At 38.9% G+C, this 18,692-nt stretch overlaps 2 long non-coding RNA genes across 17 annotated transcripts in view; one reads left to right on the top strand and one right to left on the bottom strand.

The window, feature by feature from the left end:
- Nucleotides 1-13,193, top strand: part of LOC139355767 (uncharacterized) — a 46,280-nt gene extending 33,087 nt beyond the window's left edge. Inside the window, exon 4 of the long non-coding RNA XR_011606805.1 lies at nt 13,066-13,193. This is a non-coding gene — a long non-coding RNA (uncharacterized lncRNA). The remainder of the gene's footprint in view (nt 1-13,065) is intronic.
- LOC105475937 (uncharacterized) overlaps nt 1-18,692 on the bottom strand; it is a 459,161-nt gene that overhangs the window by 252,292 nt on the left and 188,177 nt on the right. For 13 of the 16 annotated variants that reach the window (XR_011606791.1, XR_011606795.1, XR_011606792.1 and 10 more), the window contains one exon: nt 6,448-6,506. This is a non-coding gene — a long non-coding RNA (uncharacterized lncRNA). Of the gene's footprint in view, nt 1-6,447; nt 6,507-10,024; nt 10,338-12,234; nt 12,357-12,486; nt 12,677-18,692 lie in introns of those variants that run through there. The other 3 variants (XR_011606802.1, XR_011606803.1, XR_011606804.1) reach the window with 3 other exon arrangements.

Below are 18,692 nucleotides of genomic sequence, written 5' to 3'. Positions count from 1 at the left end.
TGAAGCATGACTACCCAGGGAGAAGGCACTTGAGACAACTGGAGGAAAATAGATTCTATTGAAAGCTAGTTTATGCAAGCTTAGTGCTTCCACCCCCTCACTTCATTCAGAGGGCACATGCTTTACTAAACCTGTGGTAAATAATACAGCTGGCACCACAGCAGGAAAGGTGCTGCCCCCAAACCTGGAGGGAGAGCTCCTGGCAGATAATCCAAGGGCTGGTAATTTATCACTTATGCAAACACAGCACCTCTTGTGGATCTCCTTTTACGTCTCCTGTTCTGTGAAACGTTCCACTGAAGACTTGGATAAATGTTTTCCAGATGGTATCAATCATGGTGTTACCTACTAATAGGAATCCAGGAAAAGTCATTGAATTAATTAGCAAGTCCAACAGGAAAGGAAGAAGGACTGTGCTTGAAAGTAGAAAAAAAAGAGACCCCTTGGAACTATCTCATCATCTAGAAACAAAGTCATTCAGGAAAAGGGGGCTTGATTAAGCATCAGGAAACCTGACACCTGGTCAACAGCCTGGTTCCTCCAAATCACAGGCTTTGGAGTCTAACAGATAGAGGTTAGAATCTCAGCTCAGTCTCTATGCATAGCGGGCAAGTTACTTGGCCCCTCTGAGCCTCTGTTTCCTCATATGCTAAGAGAAAAAATGATAAAATAATGCAAACTATATAATACCATTTTACAGACCTAGATGTGTAGCATGTGAAGCACGTAGCAAAGTGGCCACCAATAGGCGGCACTTAAAAAAATTCTTTACTCTCACCTGTGATCAGTTAAATGATTGGAAAACTATTGACCCCTGTCTGAAACTACACCATTGCCGTGACCACATCTTGAGCAGAGTGCACTTTCCCACTCCTTGCTTTGGGCTGACTACATGACGTGCTTAGACCAATAAATGTGGGTGGAAGTGACAATGGGCTCGTTTTTAGACCAGGACTTAAGAGGCATTATGTTTCTACTTGCCCTTTGCACCTGCCCCATCACCATAAGAAAAATAGACCTAGGCTGTCTTGCTGGTCCAAGAAGGAGGATAAAAGACACATGAAGCAAAGCTGCCAACCCCAGAGTTTCCAAACCCCACCCAACACGAAGACATGTGAGTGATAATAAATAATGGTTGTTTTTAGCCACTGAGTTTTGACATGGATTAATTTCAGCTGCAGTATCTCACAGATGATGATATCTCACATTCCTTCTCTGGGTTTTAATTGCATATCAGCTCAGGACTTATTGAATGAATATCTTTTGCGATGCTGATATTAGAGATAAGGCCCAGAAAATGGCAAGCTAAAATATCCCAGAAACTTCTACTGTATAGTTGGTTTACATCTAAACTCCAAACTTAGATGTGTAAGAAAAGTAACTTAACTTGGTTATGACAAGACCTTTTTATTTTTTAACAGTTTCATTACAAATCCCCTATTCTGCTGGTTAGCAGAAAAATCTCTCAGTCAATTCAGGGTTTCTCCTCCCTTAAGGACTGGGTTTAACTTTAGGAGGCTTTGCATGATGAGGAGGTGGAAGGTGTTGGGAGGGAGAACCAGGGCACTGTTGTTCCTGTTGTTGATCTCTGCCGTTCTCTCTCTTGGTCTATGTAAGCGAGGATCTAAAGTCTGATTCATTCTTGGCTAATCTTCTTTTAGAAGCCCATGATTAGACTCAACTGGAGAACGTTTGGAGCTTCTCTCAGACATGTAAGAATTGTTCTGAAGAATCTGCATCTTGTTGGGTGAAGGACTTCAAAATGTGCAATAAAAATGCACTGGTCTTGGACCTATCTAGCTGGAAGGAACTGGTAGATAAGCTCTTACTGCTTCTCCAGGTTCTCACAAGAAAGCAGGCATGGATTCCTTTTGCACAGATCCTCCAGGCTTTCTGGGCCCTGTCATTCCTTCTTCTATCTTCTGGGTTGAGCAACATGCAATCTCCCCTTGTGCAGAAGCCCAAATAGCTACTGAAAATATTTCCTCTCTGACTTTCCCCATTTCTTTAACTCTGAGAGACTTTTTCTAGTATCAGTTCTGAGGAACATTGCTATTTTCCTTCCTATCATCGGGAAGACCTAGACTTTAAAACTCAAAACCTGGGAAAAACTTCCTTTTTTCTCTCTTTTGTCTGGATCATCACTACCTTAAAATACTAAATTAGCAAAGTCCTAACTAGAAACTGAATTGGCCAAAGAGTCAAGGAGCAACAGGTAATTCCAAGAAAAACAATAGCAAACTTACATCAGTTAACATTTCAAAGCTATTTTCCTTTGCAATTTTATGTATCTGTTTTTATGGAATGCAACAGATAATAGGCTAAATGCTATTTTGCATATGTGTTACGTTGGATTTCTCACATATTCTACTACTTAACTCAAGATGTTGAGTAAATAAATGAGTTAATAAACTGGAATTTCTATATCAGTTCTTGGTTCTAGTTATGTTTTGCTTGTTTTGGATGTTTTTTCTTTTTGAATGCTTATTCACTGGCCCAGCTGTATTTATGCCCAGATTAACCAGAGACATTGCCAGCTGTGATTTGCAGATGTGCTCCAGCTCCACAATGCCAGAAAAATTCAATTATGCCTACTAAGGTCATAGCTATAAATCACAACCGCACTGACATTTTATGGTGAATAGTGGCAATCGAAATACTTAGCCAGCAGCAGATTGTAACTGCTTATATTACGATGGCCAAAATAACCATGTGTGAAACCATTATATTAGTTATATTTACAGCCAAATCAAACCAGGCAGTGGTCCAAGCAATGGGTTGGCAATCAGCCCGATTCAAGCTGAGCAAGGGTGATTTCACGCTGCAAAATGTGAACAAAAGCATGAGCCACTACAGCATGTATTGAGAGTTCAAATGGAATAGAACCTCTCAGACAGAGTAGACATTCGAATGAATAAGCTGGCTCCCAAATATTTACCTCAATTTGCAAGTGTGTGTTAGGTACAAGACAGGATTCTCAGATAGACTACCTCCCTATGGGACAGTCTGAGAGAGATATTTTCAATATATTATGTCCTTAGAATATTAGTATCCATAAAGTACTTCATAACTTTTATTTTAGGCCATGATCGAGTATGAGGGAAAGGATTTACCTTGTTACCTTAAAAAAACTAAGCAAACAAGCAAAATATATGAAATAATGGTTTTCAGACATTTGGAAAGAAGCTATGCAAGAGAATGAAACAACAGAAACGGATGAGAGGAGGCTTATATATTTCCAATGTACTAGCTGGAGAGAGTTTTTACATTGTTTTGCAGGAAAGGGAAATCCAAATAGTGCCTGGCAGTCTCCCTGAGGTGACCAGAGAAAGTTGAGAACTTGTACATTCCAAGGTGGCTTTGACTTATAGAGACAACAACCAGGCATGAAATTGCTTCACAGATAAGAGAGGCCTGCACAGATAGAGTGCTCTGGGGATTTGCAGAAAGTGCCTTTGGAGACTTTGATTGAATATTACTCAGTGCATATATGTGAGAAAACTAACTAGGACTAGAAAAGGAATCAACAACAAGGATTCAAAGGAACAATCCCTGGGATTCCCACAGAGCCTGGAAGAGTTAATGCTCCTACCTGCTAAAGTTGAATGAACATTATAATACAAGGGAGCATCAGCTAGAGTACTCTAAGTATCACCTGAGCACTGGGGCAGAATTAGCCTTTGACTGAAGTCCTCTGATACCACCTTAAAATCAAGCCTTGAGAGGATCAATTTCCAAGTAACTTAATTGTGCCCCAGAACAAAGATCTAGAATATTTAAAGGTACACAAAACTAGCAAACAAGGTAACTTGTACAATGTCAGGCAGCCAATAAAAATTACCAAGCAGGCAAAGAAGCAGGAAAATATGATCCATCATGAGAAGAAAAATCAATCAGTAAAACAGATTCTTGAAACATGCTAAAAATAGCAGACAACATTGAAATATCTCTTATAACTATATTGCAGATAATCAGAAAGGTAGAATAATTATGAGGATATTAAACAGAGACATGGGAGGTATAAAAAGGCCCAGTGTAAACTTCTAGAGATGAAAAAAAAAATGTCTGAAATGAAGACTGAGATGAATAGCAGATAAACAATGGAGGAAAAATGTTAATAAATACACAATTAAAACTGCATGTGAATGTTCACTGCAGCACTACTCACAATAGTAAAGACATGGAATCAACCTAAAAGCCCATCAATGACAGATTGGATAAAGAAAATGTGGTTGATACACACCATGGGATACTATGCAGCCATAAAAAAGAATGAGATCATGTCTTTTGTGGGAACATGGGTGGAGCTGGAGGCTGTTATCCATAGCAAACTAACTGAGGAACGGAAAACCAAATACTGCATGTTTTCACTTATAAGTGGGACCTAAATGATAAGAACACATGGACACAAAGAAGGAAACAATAGACACTAGGGTCTACTTGAGTGGGGACGGTAGTAGGAGGGAGAAGAGCAGGAAGATAACTGGGCTTACTACATGGGTAGTGGGCTACTAGTATGTACTGGGCTTACTACATGGGTGATGAAATAGTATGTGCAAAAAACATACATGACACGTGTTTACTTCTGTAACAAACCTTCACTTGTACCCTCAAACCTAAAATAAAAGAAAAAATAAACTGCTCGAAATTAAATAGACAAAAATGACTTTAAAAATATAGTAAAGCAATGTGAACTGTGGCCAGCTTTAAGATGCCTAATATGTATGTAATTGAAATCTCTGACATGGGAATGATTACCACAAAAAGTATTGGAAGAAATGCCAATTTTTCTTCTAAATTGGATGAAAACTACAAACCCAGAGATACAGGAAACCCAGTATACACTCTGAGCACAATAAAACTACTCCAAGGTACATCCTAAGAAAATTATTAAAACCAATCATCAATGGGAGCCTTAAAAACAGAGAGAATACAGACATTTGAAGCAGAAAAACAAAACACACAAACAAAAAACAGAAAAAAAATGACTACAGATTTCTTGTTGGAAAAAAATGTAAACCTGACAGTAGTGGGGCAATATTTTTAAAGACCTCCAAAAGTTTTGACTTAGAGCTCTATTTCCGGTTGTGTTAGTCCATTTCCATGCTGCTAATAAAGACATACCCGAGACTGGGCAGTATACAAAAGAAAGAGGTTTAATGGACTTACAATTCCATGTGGCTGGGAAGCCCTCACAATCGTGGTGGAAGGCAAGGAGGAGCAAGTCATGTCTTACATGGATGGCGGCAGACAAAGAGAGCTTGGGCAGGGAAACTTCCATTTTTAAAACCATCAGATGGGTTCCTCTCATGACATGTGGGAAGTGTGGGAGTTACAATTCAAGATGAGATTTGGGGGGGATACAGCCAAACCATATCACCAGTGAAAATACCTTTTAAAACTAATGGTGAAATAAAGACTTTGTGAGACATATGAAAGCAGAAAGCGTTCATTATCAATAAACCTCAAGTATATGAAATGTTAAAGGAAATCCCTTAAAAGGAAGAAGAGTGATATCAGATGAAAATCTGGATTTACACAAAGATGAAGAAAACTAGCATATATTAAAAACATAGGTAAAGATAAAACATTCTTTTTAATTTTATGATAATTTACTACTTAAATAAAAATAATAAATTGTGGGTTATAAAGAGAAACAAATCATTCTACTAAAAAGACACTTGCATTTATATGTTGAAAACAGTGCTATTCATAATAGCAAAGACATGGAATCAACCAAGATGCCCAATAATGGACTGGATAAAGAAAATATGGTACATATACACCACAAAATACTACACAGCCATTAAAATGAGCTCATGTCCTTTACAACAACATGGATGCAGCTGGAGGCCATTATCCTAAGTGCACTAATGTGGGACCAGAAAACCAAATACTGCATGTTGTCACTTATAACTGGGCACTATATATACATATATACATATATATACACATAATATATATACACAAATATATATACACACACATATGTGTGTGTATATATACACGTGTGTGTGTGTATATATATATATATATTTGAGACAGAGTCTTGCTCTGTCACCCAGGCTGTAGTGCAGTGGCATGATCTTGACTCACTGCAACCTCTGCCTCCCAGATTCAAGTGATTTTCCTGCCTCAGTCTTCTGAGTTGCTGGGATTACAGGCACGTGCCACCACACACAGCTAATTTTTGTATTTTTAGTAGAGCTGGGGCTTCTCCATGTTCCCCTGGCTGATACTGAACTCCTGACTTCACATGATCCACCTGCCTCAGCCTCCCACAGTGCTGGGATTACAGGCGTGATCCACGGCACCCAGCCAGGGCGTTACATATTGAATACACAGGGAAGCAAAGATAAGAACAATAGAACTGGAGACTACTTGAGAGGGGAGGGTGACAAAGGGACATGGGTTGGAAAGTTTCATACTGGGTACTATGATCACTACCTTGGTGATGGGATCATTTGCACACGAAGTCTCAGTGACACACAATTTACCCCCTGGACCTAAAATAAAAGTAGAAAAAAAAAATCATGGGCTAGAGAAAATGTAGAAGTAAAATGCATATCAAATACTGCACAAAAGTCTATTTAAAAGGGGAAAATTGAAACAAACTGTCTTAAGTTTCTTTTACTATATAGAAAGTTATTAATATTACTGGAACACAGAAAAGTTTATGGAATAAACCCTAAAGCAACCATTATAAGAACAAAACTGTTCACCTGGTAAGCCAAGAAAGGAGAGAAGGTAAGACCATAAAATATACTCAATTATTCTAACAGAAAGCAAAAAGAGGACAAAGGGACCAAAAAACAGATTAGAAAAATATAAAACTAATAGCAAAATGTTATAAATTTAATCAATAATCACATTAAATGTAAATCATTTAAATCTGCCAATTATAGGGCAGAGATGGTCATATTGAATAAAAAGTCAAGACCCAACAATGTGCTACCTCTAAGTCATACTCTAAAGAAAATGACACAAATAGGTTGAAAGGAAGTAAAAAGATATTCTAATGTAAGTTTGGTTCAACAGCTGAAAAATAATTCAATGTATTTCACCATATTAACAAACTAAGAAAGAAAAAATGATAATTTCAATCAATGTTAACAAAACAAAATGTTCACAGCAGATTCATTTGTAATAGAAAAAAACTGGGAGAATCCCATTCATTTGAATGCATAATCAAATTGTAACATATCTGTGTAATAGAATATTACTTAATGTATTAGGATTCTCTAGAGAGGCAGAAAATATAATATATGTATTTATGAGAATATTTATTATAGGAATTGATTCACATGATTATGGAGACTGAGAAGTCCCACAATCTGCCATCTGCAAACCGGAGGAAAAAGTAATTATATAGGTAAATGTAAAAACAGTATAGTGTATTTTTTTGTGTTTTTAACTCTTTCTCTTGTTTCAATTGAAAGAGAATTACATAAAAGCAGTACTTACACAATATATAAACATATAGTTTTTGTGACTAACAACACAAAGGCAGAAAGGGGGACAGAGCTATAATGGAGGAAAGATTTTGCATACTGTTGAAATCATGATGGTATTAATCCAAATTAGATTATAAACTAAATTATTAATTGTAATCCTCAAGAAAATCACTAAGAAAATAACCCAAAATACATAATAAAAGAAATAACATTGGCATTAAATGGTGCAACAATGGAATTAAGTTGAATAGTACACAACAACGAAATTAAAAGAAAACTATCTATTTAACATAAGTTCATAATGGAAGAATAGAGGGAAAAAATAAGACATAAAATACAAATAGCAAAATGACAGACATAAATCTTATCACTTCAGTAATACATTAAGTGTAAATTGATTAAATACTCTAATCCAAAAGTAGAGATTGGTAGAATGAATAAAGAAAAAACAATTCTATTTCTAACATATGTAAAAAGATAAAATGCTTAAGAATAAATGTAACAAAAGAAGTGCACAACTTGTGTATTGATAAATGCTCCAACACAGATGAACCTTGAAAATGTTATGCCAAGTGAAAGAAGCCAGACACAGAAGGCCAGATATTATATGATTCCACTTACAGTAAATGTTCAAAATAGGCAAATCCCTAAAGACAGAAAGTAGATTAGTAATTTCTAGGGAGTGGTAGGAAGGGAAAGATTGAGGATTAACAGCCAATGGGCATCAGATTTCATTTGGAGGTAAGTAAAATATTGCAGAATTAGATAGTCATATGGTTTTACATTGTAAAACTCTGTGAATATACTAAAAACCACTGAAACGTACACTTTAAAAGGATGAATTTCATGGTATGCAAAGCAAACAAATTAATTATTAATGAAAAATAATCAGCTGTTTTAAAGTAGATTTATAGGGGAATAGTGAAAATATAGAGATCAAGTGTTTTATAGAGTTGGAAAGGCTAACTTTCTGGATTCCCGATAGTAAGATTCCAAATTGAAAAAAGTCTTAAGTATAAGAAGCTCAATATGATTCTCAGCTAATAACTCCCTCTGAGACAAAGACCAGTTAAAAGAGTTACTCCCTCACCAAATCTCATGTTTTGGGTAGCTAACAAGCGGTTTCCACTAAGATGAGAGAAAATAAGAAAGCATGGGAAAGAGAAAAAGGCATTGGGGTAAAGGAGAAATAAGGCAGGACTAAGAATTGTATCTAGAAAAAAGAAGATTTGACTGTGATTATTGATAAATAAAAGTAAATGGAAACATTTAGATTAGAAACTGCCAAGTTTTGGAGAATCTTTTATTGCAGAAGAATCCCAAGCCAAGTCTAATAATCTTGTGATTATTTGCTAGGCTTTAAAACTGCCATGGTAGATCCAAACTAGCATGGGCAGGAACACCAGCTTCAAGTATGAATAAAGAAGAAATTTGTAAAGGGTGGAGCCAGGAGCGCCAGGAAAGTTTACACTGTAGTTATCCTATACAATCTTCATTATTTTATATTTGAGTGTTTTGGAGCAGAAGTGTATAGGGTAACTTATCTCTAGTTTTACAGGTTGCTGGGCCAAAAGGAACCACATCTGTGCATAGTAGAATGACTGTACATCACCTATAGATTCTGGTCATGGAGTGCATTGAATGGATGGGACTTAAAATGTTTACCTTGATAGAAAGTCTGTTCTGTTTCTTGGAGAAAGAATGTGGCAATAAAAGTCAGCGATTGCTATGTTCATCTAAGCCAATTTTCGTTTCCTCCTAAGTTAGACTACATTTTCAAATCTTCCTTACAGTTAGGTGTGGCCAAATATCTCATGGAATGTGGGCAGGCATGATAAGTGCTTTCCATATGCTTTCTAAAAAACTCCTCATTGTCCTCCACTCTTTTTTTTTTTTTCCATCATCTGCCCACTGAAGGGAGAGACCAAGGACCTACAGGAGGGCAGAGCAATAAGACTGAAAGAGCCTGGGTCTGTGAGTCACCACATGGAGGAGAGTAGATCAGAAGATCTCCCAGACTAGGGGGGACCTCATCAGGTTGCTGCATGAGAAAGACATTTTATTGTGTTAAGTGACTGACATTTGGGGTTCTTTGTGATAACACATGGTATTGCCTTAACTAACACAGTTTTATAGGTTAATACATTTAGAAAATGCTAGTCTTACAAAGAAAAATTGATTTGCATCAGCCTTTGATTTGCTGCTGGGTATGATAATGTTTTCACAACAAAGAGGTCATAGAAAGTATTTTCCTAGCTATATGATCACAAGACCCATTTTTCACTTAGCCTCCAGAATGACCAAGAAATTTCTCCTCAAGAGAGAAAGGGGAAATGGACTGGGTTCAAATTTTTAGAAAATACACACATTTAGGAAATAGAAGGAAATAAAGTACTGAAAAAATAAAGAAAAGAAACAGAGAGGAAGAAGAAGTACGAGTGTTAGTACAAAGGTTCTGTAGTGGGAGAGTTTTAAAGGGAAGCAAACATTACTTAACAATGCCAAATGTTAACAGAGATCAAGACCGATGGGAGGTCACTCAGACCCTGTGAGTGAACAGAAATACCTACCTGCATTTCAGGTTTAATTCAGAACCCAGAGCATACAACGACGATGAACTCTAGATAAGATTTTGCCTGAACTAACAGCTGGCTCCTTTGAACTTGGACATCTCTTAATTTATTCACATTTGTTTCTAATATCTATAAGAACAGAGACAAGTCCTTAAACTCTCTGAGCTTCAGTTTCCCCATCCATGAAACAGAGAAAATATTAATATTCTGCTTCCTGACTTCATAAAAAAGCTTGTAAGAGATCTTTGAAAGCTATTTAATCCCCACCTGCCATTCTTACCCACAGCATATACACCGGCTCACATTGGTGCAGAGGCACACACACACACAGAGCCCAGATTCCATAAATTGTAACACATATTATAACATTTTTCTTTTTATCAGAAACAGCCAAGCATTTCTCATCTTTAACAGATTAAAGAAATTTTTATTGGTTACAATGTCATTTCTGAAGCTTGAAATTAACATCAGCCCACTGTCAGTTTAATCCCTTCCCATTTGTCAGATGTTCAATACCATTCCAGTTTCAAAGGGAAGTGAAAATAAAACTAGCTGAACGTGTGTGGCCCTATTGTGCGTGGTTATTGAAACACTGAGACCACATCGGGCTGACAAGCAGCTGCCTCGACTGCTGGTAAGATTATTGGAGCAGCTTATAGATTGCTTGTAAGCATCTCTCCAACATGCATGCTCATCTGGGATTTAACTTCTTAAAAAATTTCTGGGAATATATTGAAGTAGAGCTGGGGATGGGGAAAGTGGTAGTTTGGAAAATGAAGAAACAAACACTCGACTGTGATTAGAGATTTGTTTTCAAGTCAAAATTATACGACACTCAAGCCAATTTTAACAAAATAAACATCTGCTCTTTAAGGAATCCAGGGAAAAAGTTGCCATTAAATTTTACTCCTGCTGCCCTGGTTTCTCAGGCATTGCTATATCCTTGTAGTAGAGAGATTTTGTTGGCTCAAATTCCTACCCTCTGTAGTTAAAACAAAGGTATTCTCTATAACTTAGCCAAACTACGAATGCCCTTTGTCTTCTGTGATGATTTCCACAAGGAATTAAAAATATCTGAGGTTCCTCTAAGGTCAGACTGGACTAAAGTTGCGTTAGGAAGCAGAATGATGATCAATATTTGTCTGGAATCTGGATCCAGAAATTTGTCTGTTTCCTTCTTATAATAAAGAGGTGCTAAATGTTTTACCCATGTTATCTCCAGATTATCAAAAAGCCCTCTGTGGCTGGTAATATTGCTCCAATTTTACAAACACGATTCATATTATTTTACAATTTGTCCATATTTATATAGCTAGTAAGTAGCTAAGCTGAGATATGAAGTATTTCATCTGATTCTGAGTGACCTTAGATACTCTGCCACTTGCTCCAAGATGACATATGAGCATCCATTTTCCATATGAACATATGTTAAATGAAGATAAAGGCTCTGACTTATCTCATGTTACTTACAATTATTTAAAAAATATTGTTTACTGTTCAAAAATAAGACACATCACTTCAAGACCATTCACTAGAAATGTAGAACCAGAAAAATATGTTATTAACCTCTTTCACACAAAAAAAGCGTTCTCTCCAAAGATTTCTAAACACTACTTGCTTCCATGGGACAGTAACTCATCCCAAAAAGCGACTACATTGTGACAATAAATGTTTTTGAACTTGATAAACAGATCTGGAAAATACAACCTATTAAGAACAACTACATTATTGGTTTACAAATCTTTCAGTTGCAGGGCATCTAACAAAGAAAAAGTCGACAATTCTGTTTTCTGATTTTAAAAAAGAAGAAAATTCATAAATAGGCCAAGTAAATTTGACCATGAAGCAACAGCTCCTCCTACAGCATCTGAGAATGTAGCATTTCAAAGATTTCTTGTTAGGTTCGTTTCTAGAAAATTAACTAGGCAAAAATGAGGTGCTGTTTTCCTGGTCTACTTTCATGCCTCTATCCCAGTTCAAATACGTTGATTCTTCTTCCCCTATTTCCCAGGAATCTCCTCGTTTTATCAGAAACTCTGTCAGGACTGGATTTTAAGCTCACTCACACTAAGTGGAAGGAAGGTGGCTTTTAAAAGCCTAATGACAAGGTAAGGGGATTGAGGCCAGGAGTTCAACAAATGCCTGGACAACATACAGAGACCCTGTCTCTACAAAAAATAAACTTAGCCGTGCATAGTGGCACTCACCTGTAGCCCCAGCTACTTAGGAGGCTGAGGTGGGAGGATCACTTGAGGCCAGGAGTTGGAGGCTACAGTGAGCTATGATCATGCCACTGCACTTTTTCCTGGGCAACAAAGCGAGACCCTGTCTTGAAACAAACAAACAAAAAACTTACACGAATCTGCATAAGTGAAAAGCTAGCCTCAGGTATTAGTGAGAGGGATCTGATCCCCCCACCCCATCCCTGCCTAAGAGAGGCTTGGGGATTCTAACTCAACTGATTCTGCCCAACTACTTGGAAATCCCAGACCAGACACTTCAAATGTTGGCCGTTTTGTCGGCTGTTTATTTCTAGACTTAATTTCCAGAGTGGCCACAAGATGGCGCTACTCTCCAACGGTTACCATACTTCACCAGGCAGGACCCCAGGGAGCATCGACACACAGTAGGCGAAAACCAAACCTTGGAAAAACATAAGGAGCATTCCCTCACATCCCCATCCCCTTCCACCACCATCCTTTGTGTGTGTGTGTGTGTGTGTGTGTGTGTGTGGCCAAAGATATATTAAGTCAGCAAACTCTGCTTTTAAAGGAAGCTACAGATGTAAGTAGAATTAAATACCCGAATTAGGAGCAACTTCATCCTAAACTTTAGTCAATATTTAGGCATAGATCTTTTAATACATGGCAACAGAAACTATCACTACTTAAATAATAATAATACTGCGAGCCATTTTTAAAAAGCTTTCATTCTTTCGGTTTTACTGTATCAAAAATGATGAAAAAATAATAAAGCTTTTTCTCTTAAAAAATATCTCCATGCTTGTGATGTTTTTACTTATTTGTTTTTTCTTACAGGTCGTCTGAAGCGATTGGCAGAATTTCTGCTATGGATTTGTAGCTGATCTCAATCACTGATGCAGAGCACACACACTCAGTACGCACACACATACAATTCTCACATGTGCACAGAGATGCAGAGATGCACACGCGAACACATGTGCACGTGCATGACTACTCTCCCAGTAACATCAATTGTAACACGCTGTGCTCCGTTTCCCGTGGCAGGGCCTGATGAAGGCCTCCGTCTAACCCCTCTCTCCTGAAACTGCTCGCAGGCAAAGCCTCCGTCTTCATCAAAGCCTCCGTCTTCATCAAAGCCAATGCTCATGCTGCTTTCTTAGCTGTCTCCCACCCTCTTTAGCACATGAGGTTAAAGTTACCAGGCCAATACTTCGAACATCACTGGTAAATGTCACAAGGAAACTTGTTTCTCATACACACAGTTCAGAAAATCATGTAACTCCAGCAAAAAACGCACTTTCCCCAGAAAAAAAGCTTTCTCATGTGTGGAAAACAAATGATAGAAAGGAATGCACGTTGCATAGTTATGAACTTACTCTAGACAGCCCACATTTTCTATCTTTCAAAAGACAGTTGGCCAAAGTGATGTCATTTGAAAGAAATATGTGTTTTTGTTTAGTTTTGTTTAATCTCCCTCCCACGCCCAAATCTGCATCTTCTCTCTTCCTCCCCTTACACACCTCAGCCTTCTTCATCTGATCTGTGTCTCCAGCAAGCAGACAGGCTCCAGCTGTGCATGAAGCGTGAGCTCCCCCTACCGACAGCTGGGAAGAAAGACAGGCTCTCTCGAACCCAGTCTGAGATTTTTCTCCTAAGCTTAAGTCCAAGTTGTGCAAAACTGCTTAAACGTGCACACTCACACACACACACACACGCACACATGTACACATGTAAACAAAGTGATACTTGAAACCTTGTGTATTTGGAGGAAGCATTTGGTTTAATTTGCTGCAAAAGTATTTTCGCCAGTGGATCGATAATGCAAATGTATGCTATGGTAAGATCAGCTTTCTATTCAGCTGTGCTGGGGTCTTGTTGGGTGGGTTTTTAAAAGCGTTGAAAGACTATCCTGCAACCTACTTATCTCTGCTGGTTCTGATAAGGTGCATGAAATTTCCTAATCCATTCCCTAACAAGGCAGTAAGCATTTCCTTTTTCTTATGTCTGCTGTACTGGACCTCGGAGATTAAAGAATAGGTCCCAGGCAGAGACACAGGAGGCAATTTGTGAGTGGCTGGCACCTGAACGGAACCACACACTACAGTAGGTCAAAAATTGGATTTTTTTTTCTCTTGTTCTATATTGAGCTGACTCTGAGATGGTTACTCTCCCTTTTTTTTCTTTAATCTTACTATGAATCGATGGTTTTGTCCAAATTCTTACAATTTGCGAGACATTGTTCAGAATTACTCCAGCATTCTCTTATTGTTTGGCACATTCATTTGACAAATGCTTATGTGCTCTGATACTGTTCTTAGACTCTCAGTTATAAAGATAAAGAAAACACAGTTGCCACCCTCAAGAATCAAAGCCTCGGTCAGGAAACAAGCAAAGAATAGAGGATAGTGTGTAGCTTGTGTTCCACTTCTCCGAACATGGGGATTTTAAAGGCATTTCAGAACAACTTAAAACACAGAAAGGTGCCACGCTGACTTTACCCAGAGTAGCAAGGTTTTAGGGAAAGCCTGAGCATGCCTCAAACGATTACAGCCCACAGCAGCATTGGGTAAAGAGAACATCAGCTGGACTGATGCACCAAAAGGCCAGGGAAATAAGGCTGCACAGGTAAGGGCCTTGTAGCTGGAGCTGATGGCAGAATGCCTGGCTACCAGCAATGGATGTCAGCATAGCATCCAACAGACAGCTGGGCCAGTGGCTTCTTAGGGACACCAATCTAGATGCTAGGAATCAAAAAAGGACTTGGGACTTCTCACTGGGGCCACAGATGAGCTAGAGGCAGTCTCAGCCCTGGAGCCCACGGATCTTCTTTGCTGATTTACGCATACCCAGGTGATGGCTTCAAAAGGTGGAAGCGGAATGAGAAGCCCTGAAAGACTGAAACTGTTCTGTTAGGGACGTTCAACCTTAGATTGAATATATATAATCTCTCTATATGTTTCATGTGTGGAAAAGAAATTATAGAAATGATGCATGTTGTATAGCTATAGACTCACCCTAGACAGCACATATTTTCTCCCTCTCTCTCTCCGTCTCCTGAGAGATTCCTGGAAACCTAGGATGCCTCAAAAAGGACTTGGGACTTTTTGATTCCTGGTACCCTAGGTTGGTGTCCCTAAAGAGCCACTGGCCCACCTGTCTGTTGAATCTTACGCTCCTGAGAAGGAGAGTGGTGTGATGGGCTGGCTTGCTTTGCTAGTGAAGGCCAATTGTGTGATCTCCTCCCAGTTGCACATTCAGTATAATCACGCTGGCAACTTGAAATTGACCATAGTGAGAATATTTACATCATAGAAATTGAAAAGTGCTGCAAACTAGGAGTTCCCTGTCCCAGAAAGCTGATTGTGAAACATTGACCAACACACCACTAAATTTATATACGTATGTATGTGTGTATACACATATACATTATGTACACATATACACATAGATATACATATATGGTATATGTTTATATTGAGAGTATATTAAACTAAGAGAGACTAAGTTACTTTTATTAAACATCTTTCCTATGTCTCAGTCTCCAAACACACACACACACACACACACACACACACACACACACACACAATCATCAGGAATAAGAATTTTAAAGCAAGATAAGACCTGTTATTTAAAAGGAAAAGTTACAGTTCTTGCACATCTGAGCAGTGAAGAGTAAATTTCAACCCTATGCTTAATAAGGAGAAATCTCTCCTTTGGGTCATTATTGGAAATGTCAGCTGCTCCTGTCTCTGTCATCATACAGTTGACAGAGCAGATGCTTTGGATTCAAGTAAATTTGCATTGGACTTTCAGCTCAACCACTGACTATGTGATTCTGGGTAAGTTATTCGACCTCAGAGTTTCCATTTCCTCATCTGCAAAACTTGGAGACAAAATATCCCTACCTAGTATAGTAGTTCAGAAGAGTAGAGAGATGCAAAGTGCCTGTCAACATTCGGCTTAATAAACAATGACTACTGATAAAGGAAAATTAACCCAGTTAATTAGAACAGATACTTTCTCTCATTGATCTGCTGATCGACTGGAGAGAACCCACTGGGAATGGGTGAGGGGGAATCACCCTCTGCAACAAAAGTAAATCATTGCTTATGAGTTTGCAGGTGATTAGGTGGCAAAGGGTGGTCCCCTAGAGAACGTGGGAAAGGGAGCCTCACTGCGGAGGTGCAGCAGGACATATGAGAGCTGATTAAATGTGTGTTTTCTCCACTCATTAGGCATAAACTGCTAAGGCTGAGCACGGAGGCTGGTTTTCATTTTCTTGAAACAAAAGCAAAAGAGCTTAGAACAAGCTTGCTTGCACATACAGCTCCTTGAATGCAAAATATTTATAGGGCCAAATGGTAGAACAACGCCAGCTGGTACTGAGCGGGGAGCAAGGGCTGAAACGGTATAAGGCTGAATTCGTTCACACGCCTCCCCCCAGGAAACAGAAAGGGAGGTGAAAAAAATCCTGGAGAGGTGAACAAGAGCATGAAAAGCCTTTTTTATTCCCAATTAAGTGTGGCATGAAAGGATACGATCCATGTGAAAGGGAACAAGTCTGCTGATGGCAGAGAGGCAAATACGGAGCAGCATTTTAATATTTGCTGTCTGCCACTAGGAAGGAAGAGGCTGGATAATTGCCCAAATCTCATAACCTTTAATTACCCACCTTCCTGAGGACAAATTAAAGAATGTGCCAATAATACCTGAAACAAAGGTTAGAGGTTCTAGAAGCTGTCAGACACCAGCTCTGTAGGAACGGAAGAATTTTCTTTGATATTTTCACCCCCTGTGGAGTAGTGGAGAAAGGATTTGAGGGTCGTGGTGGGCTTGCCACGCTCTGTCTAGCCTCTTTCTTCACACATCCCTCCTCCCCATCTTCCCCCACCAAGTCCCTCCAGCCTGCCACCTACTTCCCCAAAACAGCCCCAAACACACAAACACATCTGAGGCTGTGAAGTAACTGGCATAACATTACAAAAATAGTGAGGGGTCTCGAGGGAAAGATTCTGAGCCGTCACACTTACAATGTAGTTTAGAGGATCAAAGGGAAGAATAGTTGCCATGGCCTGGCTTTCCTACCCTTCACCGTCTTCTTTGTTAGAATTCTTTGAAGATGTGACATGGTTCTCCTGGGGCAGGCCTTCTTTAGTTAAGGTTTCAAGAGGTGCTTGATAAGTCTTCAATGCCCGAAAAGGATGTATAAAACATGAGGAATCGGAGTAAGTAGATAAGATGGAAGCTGAAATTGATGGCAGAGAGGGAGCTGGTACAATGGAGAATCTGAGCACTGTGAGGATGCGCTAGAACAAGAGAGGAGGAAGCCACTTTCCGTTATCTGCCCAAGATCTGCATAAACAAGCTGCATTGAAAGCTACAGATCTGCAGTGGAAAGTGCCTCAGTGTCTCCTGTGGGAACCAAGCAAACCTTCATTTGCATTAGGGAATTAGGGAAATGGAGTTAGAAAAACTGCTCGGCATGTTAAAAGTCCCAAAGCAGGACTTCCCTACTGTCACATACACAAACACATGTCATTGTTGTTGTCCTTTAGTTGATCAATCAACTCATGCATATTTATGAGCACCTGCCTTATTTCATCACTATGCTGGGCATAAGGGTTATAGGAGATGGTCCCTGGACTCGAGACACACGAAGCTGGATGGCAAAGGTGAGTCCAGCATCAACAGCAAAATCTCACACAGGATGAAATGTTACATAAATAAACAAATTCATGGAACCTAAAAAGAAGTAGCCACTTGTTCTTCTAAAAATTCCCTAAGAGCAAGGAAGATAATCTTACTCTTCAATTTATCTTTAGCACGGTATTAGGGTTCTCCAGAGAAACAGAACCAATAGCATCTAGATATTTACAAATATATATAAGAAGAGAATTATTATAAGTGTTGGCTCATGCAGTGATGGAGGCTGAGAAATCCCACAATCTGCTGCCTGCAAGCTGGAGAACCAGTAAAACCAGTGGTATTATATAGTGCCAGTCTGAAGGCCTGAGAATCGATGTGCCAATGTAAGTCCCACTCTGGGTCCAAAAGTCTAAAAACCAGGAACACCAATGTCCAAGGTCAAGGAGAATATGAATGTCTCAGCTCCAGCAGAGAGACTGAATTTATCCTTCATCAGCATTTTTGTTCTATTTGGGTCTTTAACAGATTGGATGATGCCCACCCACCTTGGTGAGGGTGGATCTTTTTTACTTAGTCTCCTGATTGAAATGCTAATTTCTTCCAGCAACACCCTCACAGACACACCCAGAAATAATGTCTTACTAGTCATGTGGGCATCATTTAGTCAAGTTGACGTACAAAATTAACCATCAAAAGCACCTATCATTATACCGGGCACAAAATAACCCTACAAATGTTGCTGTAATCAACTTACATCTCCCATTTGTGGGAGATAAAGGACACCTGGAAAGTTTATGCTAGAAATGCTCTTT

This window comes from Macaca nemestrina, chromosome 8 (genome assembly GCF_043159975.1).
Source record: "Macaca nemestrina isolate mMacNem1 chromosome 8, mMacNem.hap1, whole genome shotgun sequence".
Taxonomy (NCBI): domain Eukaryota; kingdom Metazoa; phylum Chordata; class Mammalia; order Primates; family Cercopithecidae; genus Macaca; species Macaca nemestrina.
Note: the sequence above shows the minus strand (reverse complement) of the source record. Positions and strands in the feature narration are given on the sequence as shown.